This window comes from Manis javanica, chromosome X (assembly GCF_040802235.1).
Source record: "Manis javanica isolate MJ-LG chromosome X, MJ_LKY, whole genome shotgun sequence".
In the NCBI taxonomy this organism is placed as follows: Eukaryota; Metazoa; Chordata; class Mammalia; order Pholidota; family Manidae; genus Manis; species Manis javanica.
The window spans coordinates 120,866,086-120,877,626 of NC_133174.1; positions in this window are offsets into that span (position 1 = coordinate 120,866,086).

Genomic DNA, 11,541 nt, shown 5'->3' on the forward strand with positions numbered 1-11,541 from the left:
CAAAAAAGCAAACAATCCAATTAAAAAATGGGCAGAGGACCTGAACAGACATTTCTCCAAAGAAGACTTACAGATGACCAACAGGCACATGAAAAGATGCTCCACATCACTAATCATCAGGGAAACACAATTTAAAACCACAATGAGATAGAATGGCCACTATCTAAAAGACGAATAACAAATATTGGTGAGAATGTCGAGAAAAGGGAACCCTCCTGCACTGTTGGTGGGAATGTCAATTGGTGCAGCCACTGTGGAAAGCAGTATGGAGCTTCTGGAAAAAACTAAAAATAGAAATACCATATGACCCAGTAATTCCACTTCTAAGAATTTACCCAGTGAAAAAAAATCCCTGATTCAAAAAGATATATGCACCCCTATGTTTATCACTGCATTATTTACAATAGCCAAGATATGGAAGCAACTGAAGTGCCCATCAATAGATGAATGGATAAAGAAGATGTTGTACATATACACAATGAAATATTATTCAGCCATAAAAAGAAAGAAATCCTTCCATTTGCAACAAGATGGATGGACCTAGAAGGTATTATGTTCAGTGAACTAAGCCAGGCAGAGAAAGACAAATGCCATATGATTTCACTTATTTGTGGAATATAAAAACAAAACAAAACAAAATGAAGAAAAGAGCACTAGACTCACACTGAGAAGTGACTAGTGGTTACCATGGGGGAGGGGTTGGGGTGGGTGTGTGGGGAGGGTGAAGGGGATAAAGGGGCAGAAAAAATTCTCAGTCATAATATAAGTTGGTCATGGGGATAGTAGTACAGCATGGAAAATATAGCAATGATTCTGTAATATCTTCCTATGGTGCCAGATAGTAACTTCACTAGAGGGGTTGAAGACTTAATAATATGAGTAACTATTGAACCACTGTGTTGTATACTTGAATCCAGGATTGTATATCAATGATATCTCAATAAAAGGAAAGGAAAACCTATTTAAAAAAACGCAAGCATATAAAGAATCCACTATATGCTCAGAATTGTACAAAAATACTGCCCTTTAAATGTTTAAATAGAATCTTATCAATTTATTTGTTGAAGGGTAATAGGAATCAAATACTGGTGGTCACCAAAAAAAATAGCTGAAAACTTTATAAATTTATTGAAAAACATTTATCTATGCTTTCAGGAATCTCAGTGAGCTCTGATGAAATCAAAACAAGACAAAAATAGGAAATGCAAGAAAATATGAAACAAGGAATATGTATAGAACTCTTACAAGTCAGTAATACAAAGAGAAATAACCCAATTAAAAATTGGGCAAAGGATTTGAAAAAGCATTTCTCTGAAGAAGAAATGCAAATAGCCAATAAGCACGTAAAAAAGGTGCTTGACATCATGAATGATCAGAGACATAAAAATCAAAACCACAGTGAGGTGCCACTCATATCCACTAAAATGACTATAATGAAAAGATAACAACAAGGGTTATCAAGAACTTCATAAACTTGGAACCCTCATATACTGCTGGTGGAAATATAAGATGGTGCAGCCACTTCATGAAACAGTCTGGCAGTTTTTCTAATGGTTAAACATAGAGTTAACAATGACACGGCAATTCAAGTTCTAGGTATAATCCAAGAGAAGTGAACACACATGTTCACACAAAAATCTGTCCCTGACTGTTCACAACAACATTATTCATAACATGTCCTAGGATTGGTTGGGTATGGCAGAGCTTGGTGCTGCCCTTAAGAATCTCAAGGGTGAAGGGACGGTGTTCCCCATTTGATTCACCAGTATAGACCATGCAGAAATTGAATACAACTTGACAGATGACTGAAGATGACTGCAAGCTCAAGCAAGTAGTAACCAACCACAGCTTCTGGTGCTAAGAAGCAGCTTTGCCACTAAGAACATTCATAACAGGTAAACAAAAGGTGGAAGCAATGCAAATATCCATCAGCTGATGAATGGATAAACAAAATGTGGTATATCTGTACAATGAAAATATTATTCGGCCATAAATAGGAATGCAGCACTATTATAGACCTATTTGCATGCCCTCAAAGTTTATATGTTGAAGCTTTAACCTTCAATGTTATAATTTGGATACAGGGCCTTTTAAGGAGATAATGAAGATTAAATGAGATCATAAGGATAGGGCCTTAGCCCAATAGGACTGGCATCCTTATAAGAAAAGGAAAAGATAATCAGATATATCTCTGTCTCTGGAGGCACACAGAGGAAGGGCTATGTGAGGACACAGAAGAATGTAGCCACTGCAACCCAAGAAGAGAGGTCTCACCAGAAATACCCTGCTGGCGCCTTGATCTTGGACTTCAAGTCTCCAGAACTGTGAAAAAATAAATTTCTGTTGTTTAAGCCACTCAGTCTGTGGTATTCTGTTATGGCAGACCAAACAGACTCATACAAGTACTGACACGTGCTACAACATGTATGAACCTTGAAACCATTATTCTAAGTGAAAGAAGCTTACTCACAAAAACATCCACATGTTGTGTGATTCCATTTATATGAAATGTCCACAATAGGCAAATGTACAGAGGCAGAGGGTGCATATTAGTGCTTGCTTAGGGCTGGGAGGATGGGGGAATAGGAAGTTGATAGCCAGAAGTATGGAGTTTATTTCTGAGGTCATAAAAATATTCTAAAATTGAATATGGTGATGGTTGCATATGTCTGTGATCATACTAAAAACTGTTGAATGGTACATTAAAAATGGGTGAATTGTATGGGGTGTGAATTATATTTCAAAAAACTGTTAAAATATATGGATGTATGCATGGAGAGATACAAAGCAAAATGCCAAAATGTTAGGAATTCTAAAATCTAACTAGAGGGCACATGAATGTTAATTTTATTATTTTCCCTATATTTAATTTAAAAATTTTCCCTATATCTATGAAATTCCATAATTAAGAAATTGGAAGAAACAGAAGCCATTCCATGTGTCCTTTCTTGACTCCCACCTTTCCTCCTCTAAGAAGTAACCAATATCCTGACTTTTGTGTTAATCATGCCCTTGGTTTTTCTTCTTTATAGTTCTACCACCTATGTATGATTCCCTAAACAATGTAGCTTAGTTCCTGTTTTTCAACTTTATATACATGGAGTCATACAGTAATATTCATATACATGGAGTTGTAACATAATATTTTTCCTGGCTTGTTCCCATGAATATTGTGATTATAAGGTTCATTCATGTTGTTGAATGTAACTGTAGTTCATTAATTTTCATTGCTGAATAGTATTCCATTGTATGGATATATCACAATGTTTTATCCTTTCTACTGTTGACCAATATTTTGGGTTATTCACACATTGGGTTAAAACAGTGCCACTAAGAACATTCTTGTACGTGTCTTTTGATGAGCACATATCCACATTTCTGTTGGGTGTATTCCTAGAAGTGGAATTGCTGGGTCACGGAAAATGCTTTAGCTTCAGATCTACTAGATAATGCCAAACTTTTCAAAGTTATTAAATCAGATTACAGCTCCACTAGCAGTGTGTCAGAGTTCCTGTTGCCCTACATCACTGCCAACAGGGAGGAGAGCACCTTGAGTCAAATTTTTGGTAAATTGGTTGAAGAGAGAAGAGGAAATCATACAATGGCAATAAAATTTGCCAGCTGTTACTTAGTTGTGTTAATACCCTATAGAAGGATAATGAAAAGGTGAGGGCTGTTAATGAGCACTTGAAAACTGAAATCAGAGTGCTTCTTTGGCAGCCTACCCCCAAAGCTCTTATCTTCTGCAGTGGAAGAGCAGAAAAAAATCTGAAGACTAAACTCAGGATTCTAAATAGTAGAGGCCCTTCAAAGATGATTGAATGCTCAGTAGAGTTCTGTTATGCTAAAGTAAGAGCCTTGGCTGGGAAAACCTGGGACACATATGGGTGAATAACCCTGAACATTTTGGCTCCTGTCTTAGTATGTTCATGCTACTACAATAAAATACCACAGATTGGGTGACTTAAAAATAACACAAATTTATTGCTCACAGTACTGGACACTAGAAGTCTGAGATCAGGGTGCCAGCATGGTTGGGTGAGGGCCCATTTTCTAAATTGCAAACTTCTAGTTGTGTTCTCACATAGTGAAAGGGGCTAGGGAGCTCTGTGGTGTCTCTTTTATAAGACCACTAATCCCATTCATTCAGGCTCCACCCTCATGACCTAAACGTCCCCCAAAGGCCCCACCTTCTAATATGATCACATTGGGCATTAGGGTTTCAACATAAGAATTTGAGGGGGACATATTTATATATATATATAAAATGAATGAACAGGAGTCTGAGGAAACCATGATCCCCTGCTGAGTTCCTGGACCTGAGTCGGTTTTCAGAACCCACTCGCTGAAGAGGTGGTGAGGTCCTCGGAAGGAATGACCCTAAATTACCATAGCAATTATACACCACAATACTAGCCCCTGTTCTTCCCCAAAGGGACCTATAGCCATTTATTTGGGTGACTGTACACTTGGGAAAGGGGAGACATTTAGAAGACCACTGGACATTAATACTCAGAGACCCAAAGTATCATCATGACCCCCTTATTAAAGAGAGGATTATAGGGGCACCAGATAATAAATAGAGTCCTGGTACAAGGCTATCTTACAGCAGGTCCACTAGACCTGTAGACTTACTCGGTTGTCAACTCTCTAGTCACTGAGTCTTCACTGGGACTGACATACTTGGCCGCTGGAGTAACCTCCACATTGGGTCTTTTTCTTATGGCATAAGAGCTACAGCAGTGGAAAGGCCAAATGAAAGGCTCTGAAACTGCAGCCCACAGCCAAGGTAATAAATCAAAACCAATACCCATGCCCTGACCCAGGATTGGGTATGGCAGAGCTTGGTGCTGCCCTTAAGAATCTCAAGGGTGAAGGGACAGTGTTCCCCATTTGATTCACCAGTATAGACCATGCAGAAATTGTGTAGAACTTGAAAGATGACTGAAGATGACTGCAAGCTCAAGCAAGTAGTAACCAATCACAGCTTCTGGTGCTTATGTTATCTTTCCCAGAGCAGATTAATTTGGTTTCAGATACATGATATATGGCCATTGATTTGGCAAATGTATTCTTGGCTATCTCAATCAAGAGAGATCAGAAAGAGTTCACATTCATGTGGTATGTATAACAATACTCATTTACAGTTTTGTACAAGGATATCTTCTTTCTCCTGACTTCTGTCATAACATAGTTCAAAGAGATCTGGCCTCTCTGGACATCCACTGAACATCACATCAATCCATTACATTGATAACCTCCTTGGGCTGATTGAGCAGGACAAACAAGAGATGGTTAGTACTCTGGAGGCCTTGGTAAGACACCTGTGCTCCAGATTGTAGGAGATAAAGTCTATAAAGATTGAATGAAGTTTGTAAGGATCCAGTGGTTAGGAGCATGCAGGGAGATCCCTGCCGTAGTAAAAAGAAAATTGTGTCATCTTGGGCTGGTTAGCCAGAGACGGGTAAGATTCCTCAAGGGAGGAACAACCTAAGACAGGCACAGTCGCATGGGGGCCATCAGGTGAGAATTTGGGGATCAACAGAGGTGAGGCTCAGAACCTCACCCCCCCTGCTTTGAGAGAAATCTTATGCATCCGTGGATGTTTTGCTGCCCTTGTCTAGCCTGGATTAATACTTAGTCCATAGGCACACACCTGATCATCTGATCATCTACATTTGCCCTCTTACAGCACTAAACTATGTTTTCTACCTTTATCTTGCATCTACCTACCACTTCAGCATTTTATTAAAAATAAAAATAATAATAATAATAGAGGGAGAAATGTGGGATCAACATATAAATCAAGTACAAAAATCAAATGAATATTCATATTTGACCTGATTGTTTATGGGTCATAATGTGTGATCAAAACCGAAAGTTTCTGTGATGAATGCCCTTGTACTGTTCACCATGTAAGAATTTATTCACTATGTAAGAATTCGTTCACCATGTAAGAACTTGTTCGTTATGCTTCAGAAGATTGGAGACTGACGAGAATTAGGCTTGAGATGGATTAATGATTGTACATTGAGCATTGACCCCCCTATACTGAATTTTATTGTTGTTAACAACCATTTGATCAATAAATATGAGAGATGCCCTCTCAAAAAAAAAGGGAAATTTTATATTATGTATGTTTTACCACATTGAAAATAGATTTTTAATTTTTAATTAAAAAAATATTGTAACAACTTTGTATGGTGATAGCTGGTAGCTAGAATTATCATGTATATAAATGTTGAATCACTGTGTTGTACACCTTAAACTAATGTAATACTGTGTATCAACTACCCTTCAATAAAAAATAATTTTAAAAAAATTGTGTCATTTTGTAATCCCAACTAGAAAGAAGAAAAGCACAGTGCCTGGAAGAACCATTTGGGTTTCAGAGAAAATCATTCCATACCTGGGAATATTGATCCAGTCCATCTACCTGGTGACATGGAAGTCTATCACTTATGAGCAGGAAATCTGGGTAGTGAACACAACTCTGCTGCTTAAACCATATGATCCAGCAGGCCCTATGGAGTGGGGAGAGTAACGGATGAGCAAATATGCATTGTAGAGCTTATGGCAAGTCCCAGTGGGCTGCTGTTATAAAATGGGGTCAGGGTGAAATATGAATGGAGCTTATGTCATGCATTTGGTGCTCCTTTGTCTTGTTCCCATTTTAACTGTGAAAGGACAAGTGTAACAACCTCAGTATTAGGTGTGTGTGGTTACAGGAGCTCAGGTTTCTCAGTAATGAGGGTTTTACTCACATCAACAATTAAGTCACCAGGTCTAGTAGAGGTGATAGCTGAGGGTGAGAGGAATTTAGGATGGCTAGTGAAGGAGGGAGACAATGAATTCTAGTTGTAGTTCTGAGATGAACTGCAGCAATGGGGGCTGTAATTATTTTCTCACTCACCTCCCTCCTCCCAGTTTCACTCAGGAAGCGAGGCCCTCTAGAAAACTAGACGAACTTGTTCCCAAATGTATATGAGAAACTGATCTACTCAGCACAAGGGATGTATTGTGGCAGCCATGGAGGCATGTCACTTGGATCTCTTTTTGAGAAAGAACTCGCCATTCAACATGGAGGGAGGACTAAATACTAGCAATTCTGCCCTATGTGGGACTCCTGTCACTGGTGTCTTTGCTCCAGAGCTCTCCATTGAATTGGTCAAAAATTTATCAGATATGTATTACAGTCTAAGGCTCCTGCTACTTAGTCCTGCTTCCTTCTCCTTCATCTTTCACAGGTGATACCCCACTCCCAATAAGCCTCCTGCATTTCTAACTCCATTTCAGCATCTGTTTACCAGAGGTCTTAAAATGACACATCATCCTCTCTCCATTTCTCTGCAGTGCTACCTCTGTTACAAAAGTCACCATATACATGGATCTGTTTTAGGGCTCACTTTATCTGTGCCAGTAGCATACCATATTGTTTATGCATTTTATATATACATATATATAGCACATATTATACAACTTTATAATATCTGATATTTGGTAAAGCAAGTCCTATCACTTGGGCTTCTGCTTCTTTAAAAGTGTCCACAGTGTCCCTTATATTTTCATAAGCATTTTAAAATTAGCTTTTAAGTTTCACACACACACACATGCAACATTGCGGGGGTTGGTTGTGATTGCATTGAATCTATATTTGAGGGAATTGACATCTTTACAATATGGATCTTTAATTTATAAATAATGTATAGATCTCCAGTGTCTCTCAGTAAAGCATTATGGTTTTCCATATAGAGGTCTTGCACCCATTTTATTAGATTTATTCCTAGGATTTTTTTTAACTTTTTACTTTGAAATAAAATCAGACTTAAAGAAAAGTTGCAAAAATAGACTCCGTACCTTTCACACACACAGATGGCCCAAATGTTAACAATTTACAACATTCACTTTCTCTGCCCCCCATATATTTTTCTGAAACATTTTAGATTAACTTGCAGACGTAATGTTGCTTTACCTCTATATAGGTATTTCTTACAAAGACTTCTCATATATAACTACAGAACAATTATAAAAATCAGAAATTAACACTGATACCATACTATCATCAAATGTACCAGTATCAAATTTAAATTTCACCAATTGTCACATTAGCGGCCTTTATAGCAAAAGGGAAAAAACCTGATCCAGGGTGTGATCCAGGATTTGATTGCATTTAATTGTCATGTTTTTATAGATTCCTTTTAATCTTTTACAATTGCTCAGTCTTTGTCCAGACCTTGACTTTGTAGAATATACAGGCCAGTTATTTTGTAGAATATCCCTCAGTTTGGATTTTTCTGATGATACCTCATTATCAGATTTAGGTTATACATTTTTGGTAGGAACACCACAGAGTGATGCTGTGTCCTTTATAGTGCATCATTTCAGAGACACATGGTACTGCTTTTTGCTTTTGCTCATAATGTTAACTTCAATTACTTGAGTAAGGTGGTCCCTAACAGGCTTCTCCACTGTAAAGTTACATTTTACTCGTTGTATTAATATATATCTTGTAGATAGATACTTCAATACTATGTAGATATCCTTTTTCTCATTATATTTTCACCCACTGGTTTTAGCATCCATTAATGATTCTTGCCTGAAACAAGTATTACTGTGGTGGTTGCCAAATGGCGATTTTCTAGTTCCATCATTCCTCCTACATTTGTTAGCTGCACTTCTGTAAGAAAGTGCTTTCCCTTTTAAAAATTTATTTATTTATATTAGTATGGGCTCATCAACATTTGTTCTAAGGGTTACAATTCATTACTGGCATTATTTTATTCACCAAATTCTTCCATATTGGGACAGTGGAAGTCATTTCAAGCTGGCTTCTGCATCCTTTTGACATACTTTGAATACCTCCTTAACTCTGGCACAACAGGATATTTCCCCTGTCCCAGCCCTGGAATCAGCCATTTTTGTAAGTAACCTTGGTTTTCTGCTACTGAGGAAGAGTATTAAGATAACAGGATCTGGGCATTAGATGTGCTCATTGCTATTAGGGCATTGTTACTACTAGACCTTACCAGTTGACAGCCAGAAAATATGCAAATAATATATATTAGGAAGGATGAGTTCATACTAACACCTCTGATTCAAATCCAGCACCACAGGGTTCATTCTAGCCTTCTTCCCTTCCATTTTGTAACTCCTTTCTCTGATACCAAGAAACCTGATTTTCATTATCCACAATGTATTGATTTATTTGCTCAGTTCTAGAATACACAAAAGGAGTTTCAGAATTTTTAACCTATACCACTGCAAAAAATACCTACTAACTGGAGTACACTATATGTTTACAATTAATTATTTTGTTTTTAACCTGAGGGTGTATAGTCAAAATATTGTGTTCAAAAGTTTCTTAGATTACTTCTTTCTTCACCCCTACCCCTAAACTGCTTATATTAAATATTTGAGGTATTATCATAGTCATTTGTTTCTGTTTGTATTCCATTTTGGGTTTCTGCCCTGCACAGAGATACGTGAAAAAAAGAGAGAAAGATGGGCTCATACACAGGGAAATAGAGCAGTCAATAGGAACTGTCCTTGAGAAAGTCTAGACATTGGATTACAAGACAAGTACATTAAATGAGATGATTTAAATATACTCAAATAAAAGAGCCCAAGTCTAATAATCAAAGAAAAATATGAAAATGATGGTCACCAAATAGTGACTATTAATAAAGAGATAGAAATTATAAAATTAATGAAATAGGAAATATGGAGGTCAAAAGTATAAATAATGAAATGAAAAATTCAATAGCAGGACTTGACGTCAGAATCAAGAGGCAGAAAAAGGAATCAGTGTACCTGAAATAGGTCAATTGAAATTTTTGAATCTGAGGGGCAAAAAGAAACAGAGCCTGAGAGACCTGTTGGACACAACCAGTCATAGACACAGAAGGAGAGGAAAGAAAGAATAGGGCAAAAAGCACATTTGGAGAAATAACATCAGAATGCTTCCCAAACTTCATAAAAAAAAAAGAAAACATGAATCTACATAGCTGAGAAACTAAACAAATCCAAGTAGGATAAAGTAAAAAAGATCCATACCTAGATACATAATAATCAAACTGTCAAAAGACAAAGAACAAGAGATCTTGAAGGCAGCAAGAGATAAGTGACTCATTAGATACAAAGGTTGCTTGACAAGACTAACAGCTAATTTCTCATCAGAAACCATGGAGACTGGAGGCAGTAAGATGACTCATTGAAAGTGCTGTAAAGAAAAAGACTGTCAACTAAGAATTCTATATCCAGCAAAATTTTTCTTGAAAAATAAGGGAGAAACTAAGACATTCCCAGATAAACAAAAATGAGAATTTATTGCTGGCTATCCTGCCCTGTAAGAAATACGAAAGGTTGGTCACAGGCTTAAGTGAAAGAATGCTGGGTAGTAACTTGAATCCACATGAAAAGATAAACTGATAAACTTAATTACATAGGTAAATATAAAAGACAATATAGGTGTATTTTTTCTTTATAACTCCTTGTCTTGCTCACCTCCTCTTTACCCCATTGATGAAGGATCGATTCCCCAATTTATTATTATGGAGATGGCTGAACACATGACATACAACACTGGAAAGATGAGAACGACAGAAGTTTATTAGTAACGTTTACTCACAGTCCAGGGGAGGAGAGCACCACAGAGTGAATAGGGTCTGTGGAGGAAAACTTTCTAAGTATCAAGAGAGTGAAGTGACCCTTGGTTCCCACAGAAGGACATGATCGGCTTGTTCGACTAATTCCTCTGGCGGGCAGGGAACTGAGGCCCACTACTCAAGGGATAAGCAAGAACTGTGCCTAGTCCCCATGTCAAGGAGAGTTTTTTGACTAGGGAAACTTTATCCAGGGGAGCAAAGTTGGGAGGAGAACTTGTGGTTAGACTATTTGAGGCTCTTCTGATTTTACCAGCTGTCAATGCAGCACTTAGTATTAATTTTAGGACTTATATCACACCTAACCCCTGGAATATCTTATCAGTTTCAATCTTGTTGTGACTGAGACTTTTAGGGAGTAGGAGAAGTGTCTCCCTAGGGAATGAAGTAGGTACTTGCCCAGGAGGAAGAGGGCCACGTGATGAGGTGATCATCAAAAAACATGAACTTCAGAGGTATCCTCCTTTATGGCCAATCTAGGCATTTGAGAGACCTGTGTGGCATTGGTGTAGGGAGTACATATCTCCAGGGGACAAAAATTTAGACTAATCAATGCCTATGACAATAGTGACACCCAGTGGGGTGGGGGTGGGGGTGTCCATTTCCCACTCTGTAACTTAAGAGTCCTCTTAGGAGCCCATTGTGCCTTCCAATTAAACTAATTTCCTGGAGGTGGGAATCCTACTGAATGCCTTCTTCAAGAGCCAGCTTTGTGTATTCTGAGAAATGAAAGGAGTGTCTTTGTCACTATGTCTGTAATGTCTGTAATTCCAAAGGAGATGAGGAATATCCTGGTAAGGCCTTGTATTGTGGCCTTAATATATAGAGAGATGTGTGACCTTGATTTTTACTTTGGGTATCTGTGAGGCAGGAGATCTCC